The sequence below is a fragment of the Symphodus melops genome (genome assembly GCF_947650265.1).
Source record: "Symphodus melops genome assembly, chromosome: 10".
NCBI classification, from domain to species: Eukaryota; Metazoa; Chordata; class Actinopteri; order Labriformes; family Labridae; genus Symphodus; species Symphodus melops.
The window spans coordinates 22262747-22278523 of NC_136700.1; the positions used below are offsets into that span (position 1 = coordinate 22262747).

The 15777-nt window shown below is 39.6% G+C and overlaps 1 long non-coding RNA gene across 1 annotated transcript; it reads left to right on the forward strand.

Moving 5' to 3' along the window:
* The first annotated feature begins 7036 nt into the window (after positions 1 to 7036).
* On the forward strand, positions 7037 to 13885 carry LOC306830266. The gene is made up of 3 exons (XR_013779949.1): positions 7037 to 7110; positions 11486 to 11652; positions 13033 to 13885. It is a non-coding gene; the product is annotated as an uncharacterized lncRNA (long non-coding RNA).
* The last annotated feature ends 1892 nt before the right edge of the window (positions 13886 to 15777 follow it).

Here is a 15777-nt window from a genome sequence, read left to right on the forward strand (position 1 = left end):
AAAAGAAAAAAACACACTATGAGAAAAAAAAAAAAGAATAGACAACATGCTGTAAACTATATGTACAAACAGAAGGTGGAGGAGTATCAGTTATGTATCGTGTTAATAGTACAGTAGTACTATAGCAGTATGTAACGTTGGTGTCATGTAAGAAGCAGTTTGATTACTTAAAGGGGAATTCTGTGGTTTTATCCTAGCTCTATCTTCTGGAGGTTTAGGGTCGAAGTGACTTTTTGAGATTTGCTTCGGTAGATGACATTAGCCAGCAGCCTCAAAAACAGGCGGTAAGCTGCAAAGTAATATTTACAACAACAAAAAAAATCCTAATCAAAGTGCTTGTCTTTGTCGCTGAAAGTTACAAAAAGAAAGCCGACAGATGTAGACTCTCTCTGTGAATGAGTAAGAGGATTTCTAGAACAAGACACGTCTGTCATATCGCTCCCTTCAGAGCCAGCAGAGTTCATCCACAGGACAAAGAGGAGTCAGCGGTCCGACTCGGCCTCTGCCTCCGTCTTTGTCTTTGATTGGATGTGTGATCTTGGTTGTTTGAGAGGGTTGGCTCTGATTCAACACAACACATTTACACAAACTTACAAACTGTACCAGCAGTAGACCTGAACTCTTTGGTCTGTGAGGTAAAGTTGGGTTTTTTGTCTGTGGAGTCTCGAGGCTTTGAAGAGAGCGATGCCACCTGTTTCTGTTTCATGTACACATTTTTACTTTAACAACATTTAAATTATTAAAGGATGTTTTAATAAAATGTTGTCAGACACTTAGAAAAAAAACCTTCTGAACCTGCAAGTGGTCTAAACAGAAACTTAAGAGAGTGTTACTCTCAGCTCTTAAAGCTGACTTTGTAGCTGCCGGCTAAATCAAAGTACGGAAGCAGTTCCAAACGTTTATGTACATATTTGTCATTAACCCCTCAAATCTCTGGAAGTAGCGCTCAGACAAAACCAACAGACCTCCTCTGTAACAACAGATCGTTTGAAATCATTCACATCTTTTGAGTTACTTGTCTCTTTGAACGATTCATGATTCATCAACTAAAGACTTTTGACACCAAGCAGCTCAGTGACTGGTTCGAACGGTGGCTCCATGTGGTGTCCTCATAGATGCACCTTTATTTTCTCACCACCAGCACTCTGTTGTCTGTCTGTATTTAGAGAAAACACACGTACCATGGTGAAAGAAGAATCATGGCTTTTAGGTGGGAAAGACTCCCATCAGAAATATTTGTAAATATTGGCTTTTAATGTGTCCTCTCCTTGTAATGCTGCAACCATATTATTCTGTTAAATAAGTGTTTTGTTCTTCTACTTCTCTTGAATTGTTCAGGACCACACGTTACTTTTGTCCCCTGCGTATTGTCAGTCATAGAGGAAGTGGGTTCTCAGGGAACTGTGTCGGAGTGGACACCCGCGCAGCATCACCATCAGCATCATGGCTTAGGCAGCACTGTCCATCTACTGTTGAAGAGGTACAGACACATAGTAAAGGTACTGGATCAGCTGTGGATGGAACGACAGGCAGACGCAGATTATTGTCCGGGGGGGGGGGGGGGGGGGGGGGTAATAAGGTGTGAGAATCTAACAGCAACAAGCCTTTCCAAAAACGGTTTGCTTGCTCCTGCAGATTTTCATGTGGCGTTAGCACCTGGTCACGCCAGCAGCTCAGTTAAATTAAGGTTAAATATGCAAGTTAGCTTACCAAGACCGATAATTTCTCATCTCTGGAGGAGCAGAATATGTTTTAACTAGGATACTGAATTAAGAATTGGTTCCAGAAAAAAAAAAGATTCTTTTTGATAGAGCTGTGAGGAGTTTTGAGCTGGTTATGAAAAACACAGACATTAATACTGACGTCTCTTTCAAACCTGCAAAAGCATAAAAAACCATCACTAACAAGATCGATGGATTCTTTGTAGTCATTTTGAATGCTGTGGCCACTGCTGCCAAGGTCTAGACTTTCACTGTTTGACTGTTCGAAGACAGCAGGAGAGAATGTTTCAATCACAACATTAGAAAATGTACAGGACACGATCAGCCAAGTGAGAGGAGGTGTTGTTTTGTCCACTTGTGTGCGCCAAAATCAATACAAACTGAATGTTACTCACAGGACCTTTTTTTTCGCAGCAAAAGGAGAATCTTTTGTTTTACAAAACTTCACGATTTCTCTTTAACAATCGTGTCTGACAAAGAAAAGCAGAAAGCATGGTCACTGTTGGGTATTTAATAATAATAATAATAGTTGAATATGTTTTCTGTTAATCAAAAGGAATAATTGTCAGACCCTTTGAATATCAGTTTCCCGAGATCCCATGAGTAACTTTATGTTTGTGCTGATTTTGGCGCCCCCTGTGGACAAAGCAGTAATACTCATCTCAGCTGATTTTGTCCTGTGCTCGTGTTACAAAGAAATCTTCTTTAACTATCAAATCTAAGTCATCGAGAATATTTACCAGCAAAACATGTCACTAAGGCTGTTTATGCATCGTTCACTGTGTGACACCAACCGCACGGCATGGCTTTCAAGCATTGATTATAACAGTCATTCTTAATGCTGATGGTCATGTTTCATAAGCAGCTTAAAACTCCACGCTGGAGCTCTAAAGTGAATATAATGAGTCCAAGTTGTAGCTGGTGGTAGAAATGATGATTTGACCTGGCTTGAAAGGACGCTGTATCTGAAAACATTACTTTTTTTTTTTTCTTTTTTTTCATGCTTTGAACATCGGCAGGAATTTAAAATACATAATGTGACAGAATATGTTTGTTTGTTTTTTTTTTCTTATTCAAATGTTCGATTAGTTTGTCTTTGCTCAGTAAGAGGACAAAGAGTTTTGTCTCTTCTGATGTGAAGAATCTGTTGCACACCCATAAATGGATCAACTCAAAGATGTTTCATGCCCATATATGGCAGTCTATTGCCTGATAATTGTGATCTGCCTCTCAGCTTGAGCCATTTGAACTGATGGTGTTCTGCTTTTTGATGACCTTGTTCTTTGTTTTGTTTGTAAAAAAAACTGTCTCCATGAATGTATTTTGTATCTGTACTTTTTAAGGTACTGTCCCAGCTCATGATGCTAGCATCACCACCTGTGAAGTCAATGCACGCTCTCTGCTTCTTGCCCCTGTCTTTAGTTGTTTCTCTGTGGGCTGGCTTCTGCAGACAAATCTCAGCTGTAACAACCCAAACCCACTTTTACCGATCCAGAGCAACAAACCATTTTTTTGTGTACATCAATTTTCATTGCCAGATCTTTAAACAGTGTCTGTACAGAGTTTTAAGGTTTCCTCAAGACTTCACTTTGATTTCAAGCAGCTTCTCATTTTCTACTTTGTTCTGTTTTCTTGCCTTAAAAAACTGAATTTGTGGCATTAATGTTGTTTGTTCTGTGGGGATTCTGATTAATTTGTTTAGCCACATAATGCCTTATTAAAAAATATTGGGTTGCTATGTGATGACATGTTTGTAGAGCTTCACCTAATATTGCTTTCACCATCGGTAGATGTGCCAATTATCTTCACAGCCAATGGATTCATTGTTGAGTACATAAAATGTTCAAAAAAAAAAATTACTCCTTACAACAATTTCCCAGAACTCAACGTTATGTTTTTCAAACTTCTTTGTTTGTCAAACCTTGCAGACATCTTTATTTTTGATCTTTATAGACAACAGCAAATCTTTTTGTGTAAGAAGCTGGAACCAATAAATATGTGACTTTTTTTCCCCACAGGAAGTTAAAGAAACTAGAATTGACTAAATGTTTGCAATTAATTTTCTTTGAATTGATTTAAGTGAGAATCATTGCAGCTTTGTATGTATGATATTACTCGAGTGCACACACAGACACGCATGCATACACACACACACACACACACACACACACAAGGCTCAGGAGGCTGAAGAGGAAGTTACTTTTTCGGGCATTTGGTTGATTTTGTCAGATCACTGCACCTTTCTGCATCGGCTGCTATAAGCCAGCCGCTAAGTCTCTCTTTTTAGTCCACTTTTACACATGTACAAAGTTGAATCATTGGTTCTTTAATGACCGTTTTGCTCCCCACTTGTCTTAATGTTGCCTCTTAATGTCAAATAGTTTGCTTTAAAAAAATGTCGTTGGGCACAGAGTTTGATCATGTTGAACTTGGCCATGTTTGGAGATGTTAACGTCTTGCTTGCTTATCTCAGAGGTTGCAGGAACAATGTGATGTTTGGAGAAACAGTGTGAGGTGTTTTAAAAACCACTTATACTGAAATAAAATTTATGAAAATCAAACTGTGATCCTTCTTTTTGTTCTGGAAGGCCGATTTGTAATGTCAATGAACTTTTCTCTATTTGGTATTTAGGAATGCAAAAAAAGATCCCTCTCAAGCTGGCATAAGATGATTACTTTTAACTAGTTCTACGATGTTAAGAAGGGGTTTCAAATCTATATATTTAACATCTCCATTTACTTACACCAACTAAAACTTCACATATTACGTGCTCTGCAGTTACTCCCTAAATAAAACTGAACAGAAATTAAAGTGTGTTTTCTCACCAACAAAGCTCAAGCAAATGGTCAGAAACCACCATATCTTAATGAGCTCAGAGGAGACGATTACCCCTCTTGTATTCACAAACACTCTGAGAATCGTCTCCTAACTTAGATAAAAAGTTGGAGGAAGGTATCTTTGCCGAGGAGTGATTTACGAACATTTTCTGAGAAACAAGGGGACAGAAAATGTTATCTTAGTGAGGAGGCGTAGTTGACCTTGTCGCTAGGTATGACACTTTTTTTTCAGAACATGTTATTGGTTAAAATTTAGTCAGACATTGTGTAATTATACACACTATGAAATTAGCATCTGTGTGATAATAATAGTAAGACATACTTTAAAAGTATAAAAGCCTAAAAGATGTTTGAAACCACACACACACTTGTGCAGCAACTTCTTCACCTGCTGACCGTTACATCAGCAAGTGAAGAGTCTTAATTAGTGATTAGATGCACCTGTGAAGGTAAGCAGAAAAAAAAACATGCACGTCTCACCTTGTACTTTAAAAAAATATATAGACGGATTGAAATGTCTTCACAAATAACAAATAACCAACTGTGAGTCAAAAATACTCTTCATTTAGTGTTTGAAGAACATTTCTCCTCAGCTGGAGAAACTCCTTATCCAGTTAAATGTCCTCCTCGCTGCTCCTAACAATTTTACACCTGAGGAGCTCATTTAAAAGCTAAGAAGCTTTGTGAATAACTTTAATCTTTACAAGGTTCTAGTCTAAACTTTGAGGGGAAATCTTTAGAGAATCCTGATTCTAAGAATTTTCTCAGAATGTTATCACTCGGAGCAACCTGTAGTCCTTAGGGGGTTTTGTGAATACGAGCCCAGGCTTTAAGGTAAATGGAGGATGCTCATTTTTTCAATGGTGGCTCATACTTTCAGGTATGGAAACAAATTCATACTGAAGAAAGGTAACATTAGTGTTTGAGTTGAGAAAGTGGTGTAAAACGACAAAGACTCCTGTCAAATTGCCAAAAGGGGTTGTTTCCATTTCTGTTAAAAAAATATTGATCAGTGCAACATGAGATCAGTGTTTTCTATGGCAGGACACGTGCAAACAGGGGACTGAGACAATGATTGAACAACAGCACTGACTCAGTGATGACTCGCTTAGTTTCTGGCTCTCAAATCTACATTTCCAGTCCGTTCTTTGTTTGAGAACAAAGAGTTGTCTGTTTTCATGCAGGTCATTGAAAAAGACTTGTACAGTAATTCAGTAAACCCCTAACCCTTTCTGAAATATTCCCAGCTAAATGGCCTATCACTGGGAATCAAAGAGCTCCTTAAAGAGCTCACACAGAGTTCAGACGGGTTCATTGTGAACTGTTAAGACAATTGGAAGTCAGTGCAGACTAAACTAGAGGCTCCTTGTTAAAATAATCCCTCCGACTCACATTAACGGGAAATATCAGCGGTACGAAAAGATTGACTCTGACAAGGCAAGTCTGTTTCTCTACAAAGATGGCTGCTAAAGACAACCAATCTTTATTTATCGCAGCTTTTTGAGCTCACAGAAGAATAATTTTGCTACGAGGTCTTCAGGAATGTTTCACTTTGGAAAGGCAGGTGGCGTGCACGGCTCCTCAGCAGCTACATATTAGGAAAGTACCAGAAAGATCTTAAAGAGTTATAGAGAACACTAAAAGACAATAGAGCCATTTAACAGAGAAATGAAACCTCCTGACTTGAAGAGACAAATGAACAGTAAATCTTTACTGTGCATTCTTTGGTATAAATCAGGCTCAGACCTTAGACTGAATAACAACCTTGAACTAAAGTCAGTGTTTGGCATTTATTCATGTGTGTTTATGTTACAACAATGTGAGAAGTATGAAAACAACAAACCATCCCTTTTCCAAAAAATTGAGTAAAATGTCAATCAATATTTTTTAACACAATGATGATTCATGAGTAAAGTTAGTTTGTTGCAGTGCTCATTTTAAAAGATTGGATTAGTTTTAGTCTTTAGTGGTGTTACTCAAAATCAGTCGTTGTCTCAGACCCGGTGTTAAGACCACTTCCTGAAGGTCTCGGAATCAAAAGCATTTTCACACAATCTTGTCTCGGTCTCAGACTGGGCGGACTTTGGATTTTAAATCAAGACTAGTTAAGACCACTGACAGGCTTATTTTAACATCAGCACTGTGGTTAAAGTGGTGACGGCCACAACCTTCCTGGTGTTATGGTCTAAGGGAGTGGGGAACTCGCTGCACACAAGACAAAGACTTTTTAGGGATATAAACAGTCTTGGTTTTTTCCCGTTCTTGATTTAGTCTTAGTCAGTAGTAGAGTGGTGCCTAAAGTAGTGGGTATACTAATAATAATTTTGGTCTCAGGTATGGCTTGGTTTTAGTGTGGTCTTGACTACAACACTAGTATCTACATAAAAATGTGTGCTCTGTGACTCGGTTGGTAGAGTCGGTCGTCTCTCAACCGGAAGGTCGAGGTTTCAATCCCCAGCTCCTGCAGCAACATGTCCGCTTAGACACTTAAACACAAGTTACTCCCGCTGCTTCATCGATGGCCTATGAATGGGACTCAGTGTGTGAATAGGTAGGTGTGACCTCCTCTTCTAGTATAGTCTTAGAAGACTTGAAAAGTGCAATACATGCTCAAGTCACTTAAAACTATAAGTCTAGATGTAGTTGTCAAACTTTATGTATTTCAGGCCAGTTTGAGTAAGAATACAGTGATCACATAACACCCAACCCAAAAAACTGTTTTGATAACACACCTTGGTTCTTATGTGTTAATATGAATCCTGTCTTTGTTGTTTCCTGTAATGATGAACGTCGTATCTGCAGTAACTCTGTGTTACGGTCGTATTGCTTGCAGGTGTGTCGAGTCGATGCCATGTGTTCCAGGTGCTGCTCACTGACGACTGATTGGTGGCACCTGTGTGAAGGGTTGGGCTGGTCTACATAAGAAGCCTGTTAAAAATGTACCAGCTTTTAGTTGATTTCTTCTTGTATCTGGACGTCTTTGTCTGACAGAAAACACAACATATAAAGAGAAAACAGAAGTCCCAATAATTCAAAGACTGAACCTTGAACTGGGAGGGTTAATGTGATTTTAAAACGTTTTCATTTTAGTTTTGCCAAAAACGTGGTTTGTTGGTTTGTGATTTATAAGCTATGTATGTGATGTTCAATATAAAATGTATATTGTACTTATACAAAGCCTACAGATAGCATTTAGTCCTGTACAGCGGGGGGCAGCACATTATCAGCCTGACAGATTGCAGACTCACTGGCTAGGTGCTGCTGCTGCTGCTGATGGGAGGAGGAGGAGGGAGGGCGAGAGTGTGTGTTTGCTCAGAAGAGATTAGAGGTAGAGGTCAGGGGTAGTAGATAAACAGCCCTATCCTGTCTCGGTCAGGAAGTGAACACCTACACAGAGCTCTGTGTTTGATCAAATGAACACTTCTAAAATAGTCCCCTCCTCTGTGAACCAGTTGGAGTTCCATGTTGCTGCCGGTCATACTAAAACCAGGCTGCCTCCAGGCCCCTCAGATGGGCCTCAGGTTGCTGAGGAACAAGGATCCACTTTGGACAACAGCAGCTCAGAGTCAGACCTAACACAGCTGTGTGTGTGTGTGTGTGTGTGTGTGTGTGTGTGTGTGTGTGTGTGTGTGTGTGTTTGTGTGTGCGTGTATTTGTCGGTGCTATTTGCAGCCACCAGGGGGCAGGAGAGACTGTGCCGCAGCGCCATCATCTCAGGTTACGTTTCATTGAAGATGCATTTCAGTCGGTCTTCTGGATCTGTGGCGGTTTATCACCGTCTGCAGATCAGTGATTGTGGCTCAGAGGAGCAGATTCTCAAAAAAAAAATCCAAGCTTTTTGAACAGTAACGTAAGCTATGGTGTAGTTTTTAATCAGCTGTAGCTCAATATTTAGTTTTTTGGACAAATTCCTTGTCTTTCTCTGTGTGATTGTGTTGATTAAAGTTGCAACATTGATCACATCTCCGCCCATGCAAAGCTCGCACCATGACTTAAAGGACCACTTTCAACATTAAATATTTTAACTCTTGAATTTTGAATACTTGAATCCCCACACTTTGATGAACATCAGATCTTCTTTATTGTCATCATCAGGATAGAATTTATTTAGAGAAAATGACATATTGTGACTTATTACCTGTTAAAAAAAGACAATCCCAGCTGTGGTGGAGCAGACTTTTTGGGTGGCTCAGCTGGGCTGCTGACTTCACTTCTATGGGGTTGGCTCAAAAACACAGACAAACACATACAAGCATGCACACTCAGAAATGGCACTTATCTACTAAGTCTATGTACTTAAACTTCTTACTTTAAATGTTTTATCTGCTCTACATTTAAAGTGTGCATCTACTATTTATCTATTACTATTTAAATCCTCAGACTGGGTTAAACCTGGACACAGTCTCAGTGACGTCACCCATTGTTTTCTGAAGAGGCGGTGCCCAACGATGGTGGTTGCTATTTTGAAAATCACTCCAACTAAGTTCTGAAGTAACAAGAAATAAACAAAAAGATGGCGCTAATGCCGGACTTTCCCTGCATTCATGTGGTGTGGAGACATCGGAAAAATGTGTGATTGAGTTGGAGAATGCACACGTGATTGCTCAAGTTGGAACAACAACTTCTGAAACTCTGAAACAACTTGACGTCATAAGGGGGCAAATCCATCCATCCATCCATTTTATACCCCTTAAGGAGGGGGCAATAGATGTTTTGTTAATGTTAAGATTATGTTTTATTAATTCACGTATTGTACATCAACGTTTTGCTAAATATAACTTGTAACAGACTCATCCCACACATTGTCTTTGTTTGTCGTTGTTATAACAACAAGGAAGCTACCTAGCTAAACAAGCGCATCACTCAGCTGTTTATCTCCATAAACGGCAACAAAAACTGCTCAAAGGTGCCTGTTAGCACCTGTGTGTCCAATTGGACTCAAAGCTGGTCGTTTGCACTTACCGAGATTGTTTTAATTGTTCTAGATACTAGCTTGTGTTGGAGTTCTCTGATGTACGTCGCTTTGGATAAAAGCGTCTGCTAAGTAAATTGTAGAACGTTATTACTTTCAAAACTGAAAACACATGACACATTGAAATCGCTGATTCCAACTTAGACACTCGAACCTTCTGATGAGCACATGAATGCAAAATTAAGCCGCGTGGTAAAAAGCGCCTATCTGTCAGTAAACCAGACCACGCCCCCTCAATCTTGCAAATTGATATATTACTTTTAGCCTATCATTGAAATAGATGGATTATGAATAAAAAACAATAACCCCTGTGCAGTTTTTACCAATAAAGAAATTAACTCTTCAGCTAAAAAAAACCTGGCTGCGAACATGTTTATTTCTGCTGTAAAAAATGACATTTTATTATGGGACCACATGGGGATTTTATTTGTTTTTGCAGACAGCTCCAGTGGACACTCAAGGAACTGCAGTTTATAAACTTTGGCTTCACTTTTCAACACTGTAGATTAAAGATTCTAAATGCAAAGATAATTAACTGTGGTCTATTTTGTGTCATTGCAGCACAGAAACACTCACACAAACACCAATACACACACATCTACACACAAACACACACCCTCAGACAGACGTTCAGGTGACTAGAAGCTAAACTCACCAGGGAGCCGTTGGTTGCTGTCTAATGCACTCACTAGTCAAAGGTCAGAGGCGGTCAGATGTGCAACACACACACAGTTATGCACACGCATGCACACACACACAGCACAACAAAAACAAACCACTCGTCTCTCTCTCCAAAGGTCAAGAGTTGGTCAAGAGGTTCCTGTCGGTTTGTGATTGGCAGGTGGACAGTGTGAGGTGGAGAACAGGTGAGAGACAAACAGGAGCAACAAGAGACAAAGAATACAGAGCTGTGTCGCTGCAGCGTCATGTTCCACTGAAGGACACAATTAGGCTTCGCATAATTATTAATTCCAGCATTTTGGTGTCACCATTTGGAAAATGTCCTGTGTATGATGATACTTCTGAAATATACAAGAAGAAATGTTTTGCAGTGTTGAACAGATTTCCTGTTGACTTTCTGAAAATCCTGAGGGAATTTTCTTGGCAAGAAAACGAGAGTTGAGAGAAAGGTTGTGGTGATGTGGGTGTAAGTCAGTGTTTCTATTAACTGCATTTGAACCTTAATTTAACAAGGCAGTTTTCACTAAGATCAGATCCTCTGTTGTAATCTAACCTGGACACCACAGTCACATTTACAAATACTGATCAAAACAAGCCAGTCTCTGTAACAAGTGCAAGATGAGAGTCCAAAATCCTGCAACATCATCATTTCAGACTGCACGACCGCCGTGCTCTCTCTCAACACATTGGGGTTACCTTCCTGAGATACAATGGTTCAAGATGAGGACACACACTGAGAACCTTTACTAAACATATCTTATTGTAGTCTGTGTAACCTTTTTTTTTTTTTTTTTTTTCTCGAAAGAGCCTCACTTAATTGCAGTTAACCAACTATTTTGATCCCATATAAACATGAAGTCGTTCTTGCTGCTTGTCCACTTCTGGCCAACTGATAAGCTGTCGTTAATTTCCTCCATCTCATTATGATAGTTCCCTCTGATATACTGGTCCTTTTGCTCACTTTGGAATCCGATTATGGACCCCATGAAGAATAGCTGAGCTCTAGAACAGTGGGGGGTCGGGACCACCTGGGGGGTGGCAAGACACTGAGAAGGTAGTTGCAAGAATTCTTCCAAAAACATTTTAAAATGATGAAAAATATGAGGAAAAAAAGTGTGCCAGTGTTTGGATGAACTTATAAGTGTGCAGATTTTAACTATCTCCATGGACAGTGTGGTTCTACCTTGCAGGTGGTTATTTGTATTATCTCAGTGTGACAGTCTCTCAGTCAGGCTGCTACTTTGGGCTAACTTCACACTTTCTCTGTCTGCAGGAGGAAGCACTGCTCTGACCTTGTCAGCTGCTCAGACAGGAGCAGGAGGCGTCTCCTCGGGGATCTGTGGCTGCCTTTCTGCCCTTTAGAGAGATTTAGAAGACTTAAAAGTATCCGCAGCTTGATGGGTATTGCAGCACAGATTTATCTCTGTAGATGAACAGAAAGTGAGTCGAACTGGTTATTTTTAGATGAGAGACTTGATTTCTCCTTTTTGACTTCTTTAAACAACATTATTGATCTAAGTTATTTCAGAGAAGTTCAAATGTTTCAAACTCCTGTGTCAAACTCAATTTTCTCAGTTGAAATTTAACCTTTTTAAGTTGTGACACCACCCTGCCAGCTGCAACCTTTTTAACCCTGCTATAACACCTCCTTCTTAAAGAAGCTTCTAGAAGCAACAATATTGAGTTCGAGAGCAAACTCCAGATAGTTCCAGTTTTTAAAACAGGGATGTTGAGTGGGTCTGCGAGCAGGTTTGTGATGTGCATCTGCAGTTCACAGATGAAAAATATAGTCAACAACAACAGCGGCAGAGCTTGAATTTTTGACTGAGGGGGGCCAACTGGGACTGACTTATGCCAAGGGGGAATGGAGTTTCTTTGCACACAGACACAACAAGAATTCACAGCATGTACAGTATTATCTCCAGTGATCACATCTTAATCTCTATTAGTTATTTTTAGAAAAATCAAAATATGTCGAATCAAAGGAAATGTACCACCCTGCAATGCAAAGAAAGCTCCTGGCAGCCTGTTGCAACACAATCAAAATAATTTTTAATTTAAAGTAAGTCCCTCCAGTGAAAAGGTAAATAGCCAATCAGTGCCAAAGTTTTTACAGTAGGGGTGGACGATCCGATATCAGGATTTGTCCTGGTGATGTCTTAATACCTCCTAGGGTGCACTCACACTGGACGAAGTTGTCCCGTACTGATTATTCCCCCCCCCCCCCCCCCCCCCCCCCTTTTTCTTTGCCTAATGCTTTACTTTTACTTAATCATGAAGTGGTCTGATGAAGTGGTCTGATGAAGTGGTCTACAAGTCAGGCGGACTCAAAAAACAAAAAATGCACTCACACCTGTCAAACGAGCTGGACTTTAGAAGTGAAGCATGCTGAGGCGCGGTACAGACTGAGTGAGTGCACCCTTAAATTCCTCCCTGAACACTAATAGTCTCAACCATCATGAAGCTAGCCACCATCGAAAATGCCTGCTTTGTTCTGAGATTGACTGATTTTACTTTTTAGGACTCTCTTTTACAATCTGACTGAGTAATTATTAGTCTTTGCTCTTAGACTTATGTTGAAGCCCCCCTCCTGAGTGACATCAAAAAAAGGGAGAAAGGTCGTGTGCAATCATTGTTCAGATTTGAGATAACTGACTAATACATGTCTCAATATCAGGAAAACTCATTTTACCGTGATGTTATTTTACATTTATTGCTGACAGAGTAGTGAGCACCCACTACCCATGTCACACAGTTTGCATGCAAATTCACGTGAGTGTGCGCACACAGCTTAACCCCTCTCTTCTCCTCCACCAACAGTCCCACTGTTGACCTTTCCAACAGGTATGTGGCAGTCCACTTCAACCACAGAGGCACCGTGATAATTGAGTCTGGATGACTATCACTGTCCTGCTGCTGAGGGGCTTTTTATTGGACGAACAACCCGGCCAATAGAAGAGATACGAGTTTCACCTCTCCTAGCAACAACACTCATTGGCTGGCTGTAGCCACTAGCTAACTGAGACACATTTTTAAAAATCCCTTTTGTCTTTAGGATGACATTAAACTTCTTTTGGTCCCCTCATCAGCAACAACAGGATGAAAAAACGCTTTAAGATATCAGATGACAGCTGGAATTTTCATGTGTTTTTGTCTACTTTATGCTGTATTGAGTTCATCTTTCATTTTAATTGTGTCTTAACGGCATACAGCAGGGGAAGAGAGGGATCCAGTTCCATTACACATTCAGTCATTTAGGTGTTATTCTTCCTCTGATCAACGAAAGAGAAATCATTTCACTACACTTCAAGGCAGGAAAGAGAAAGGTACAACTTATTAAATGATCAATCGTTTAGGCCCAATATCCAAAACAATTTTCAATAATCCTTAATGTGGCCTGACTGACCTTTTAAAGTTCAGGTTCAAAATGTTCTGATTTTATTGGTTTGAGTTTGACTTTCTTTTATACTTAAGTTTATTTCTTAATTAGCTAGCTTCCTTGTTTGTTAGTTTAGTTACTTCAGCTTTAATTTTAACTTTATCATCCCTGAGGTGTGAACTAGTTTTGCTGCCTCATAAATAAAACAAAGACATAGACAATAAAAATATTGCAGGACATTTTTCTATGTTGACTGTTTCTCTATAAATGGCTCAATTCCACCATATTAGTGTGTTGAGAAGCTCATGAACTGAGAGGCAAGAAAATTATGAATATTTATTTTATTTGTCAGATTCCCTACACGTGTCCCTGAGCGTGAATTTAAATGAAAATTGGAAGCTTTGTTGAATTTTCGATTGAAGATACAATAACTTATAAGAGCCTTATAAGTTATTCACTTATAAGTTATAAGTTATTCACTTATAATCATTTTGTCATACAAACAACTTTAATATGTTGATTTGAGAATTTCTTTAATTCCTGAAGTTTACACTAAACATTTAACTCAAAAATCATATTTTACAACGTGTAGCCAGAGAACAATTAGAACAACTAAATTGTGAATCATGAATCTATAGGTTCTTCTTATTTCACTTCTTATGTAAACAGGAACATTAAATATGAGATAAAAATCGTATTAATTGCGGAGGAGATCAAAATGTTTTGGGTTTTTTTTAACCCCGAATCGCCCCCTGCTGGCTCTGAGAGGTAATGCAGGTTTAAAAGTCTTTTGCAGGTGCTTAACTTTAAGACTCCGTTGGCTACCTTCATGTTTTCTTTTTCTTCCCATCGGCATTTCCAGCATATTCAGAAAAATATATAATATCCCCAAAAAAAGGCAACATTTCCAAGAGGTAGTGTGCGGTTTAAGTTCCTCATAAAGATAACAGCGAGTTTACCTCACAGTGTGCACTGCTAACGACAGAAACAACATGAATACATCAGTGCAACTCGTTTCTGACCACACAGAGGTGTTGCATTAATGCAAGCCAGAGCTTTAGCTGTGTGTGAAGAGACCCCCTGCAGCTTCAACCAATAACCCCCCCCCCACACACACACACACACACCATCACGCTGTCAAAGAGAAAGAAGGATGGAGCCACTAAGGGAAGCGTTAAACCTCCCTTATTGGCAGTGAGGAGGGGACGACTACTGTAGCTGAAGATGAAGATGTACAGCGCAGACTCCCCAGCGTCTTGTTTGAAGTATGTGTTTGGTGTGTGTATGCGGGTTTGTGTGTGCGGGTGGGTGGGAGGTTGTGTGTATGTGATGTCCTCTTTTCATCTCTGTCAGCATGTTCAGCTTCAGCAGAGGGTCTGTCTGTCAATATGAGCTCTCCGTTGTATCTTACTTCCATTGGTAGAGAGTCAGCAGTCCTGAAAAAGAAGAAGAAAGAATCAAAAGAGTGATTGGATTATTCATCAGGGAGGTATTGAGATAGATTCATTTGAACAAACATGTAATCATTGACAAGCAGCTACTGCTGTCAACGTACCAGATTTATAAACATTGATGTAATTCCAGTTCAAATCAAACTGACACCTGTCTGCTTTTTACGGTCAAAACAATACAAATCCTATGCATTCAATATCAGGTAAAGTCTTGTTTTTAATTCAGTTAAAACGGTGCAATGTTTTGAAGTTTTTCGGTATGAGCAATCAGTCGAATTCTTCACTCCCACTTTTTACTTGAATGTACTGCCAGCCACTTCTTTAAAGTGAGCTGACGTGAGAATACAGCAGGAAAACAAGTGGGCAGAGATAATGACAACGATCCTTCGACGGATGGCCGACAGTAAACTGAATGCATGTGACCAGTGCGATCTCTTTGCACGTAATGAAAGGAAATAATGGGCTTCATTATGTTTGACTGCTGATGTTCTTCTCCTCTCCATTGTTGATACTGTGAACATATCTGTGAGAGACATGTGTGAACAAGCAGGTCAGTGAGCCTGCCTGAAATATTCTTGAAATTTGTTCTTGGATATTTTATGAATATATTTGTGTGTCAGGATGTTTCTTTATGACTTTTATTCTCTAAAGTACTGCATTGTTGCACTAGAGTGCAATTATTCTAAAAATGACAAGTTGTTGAACATCCCCAAAACAAATTGGGATTAACAAAAC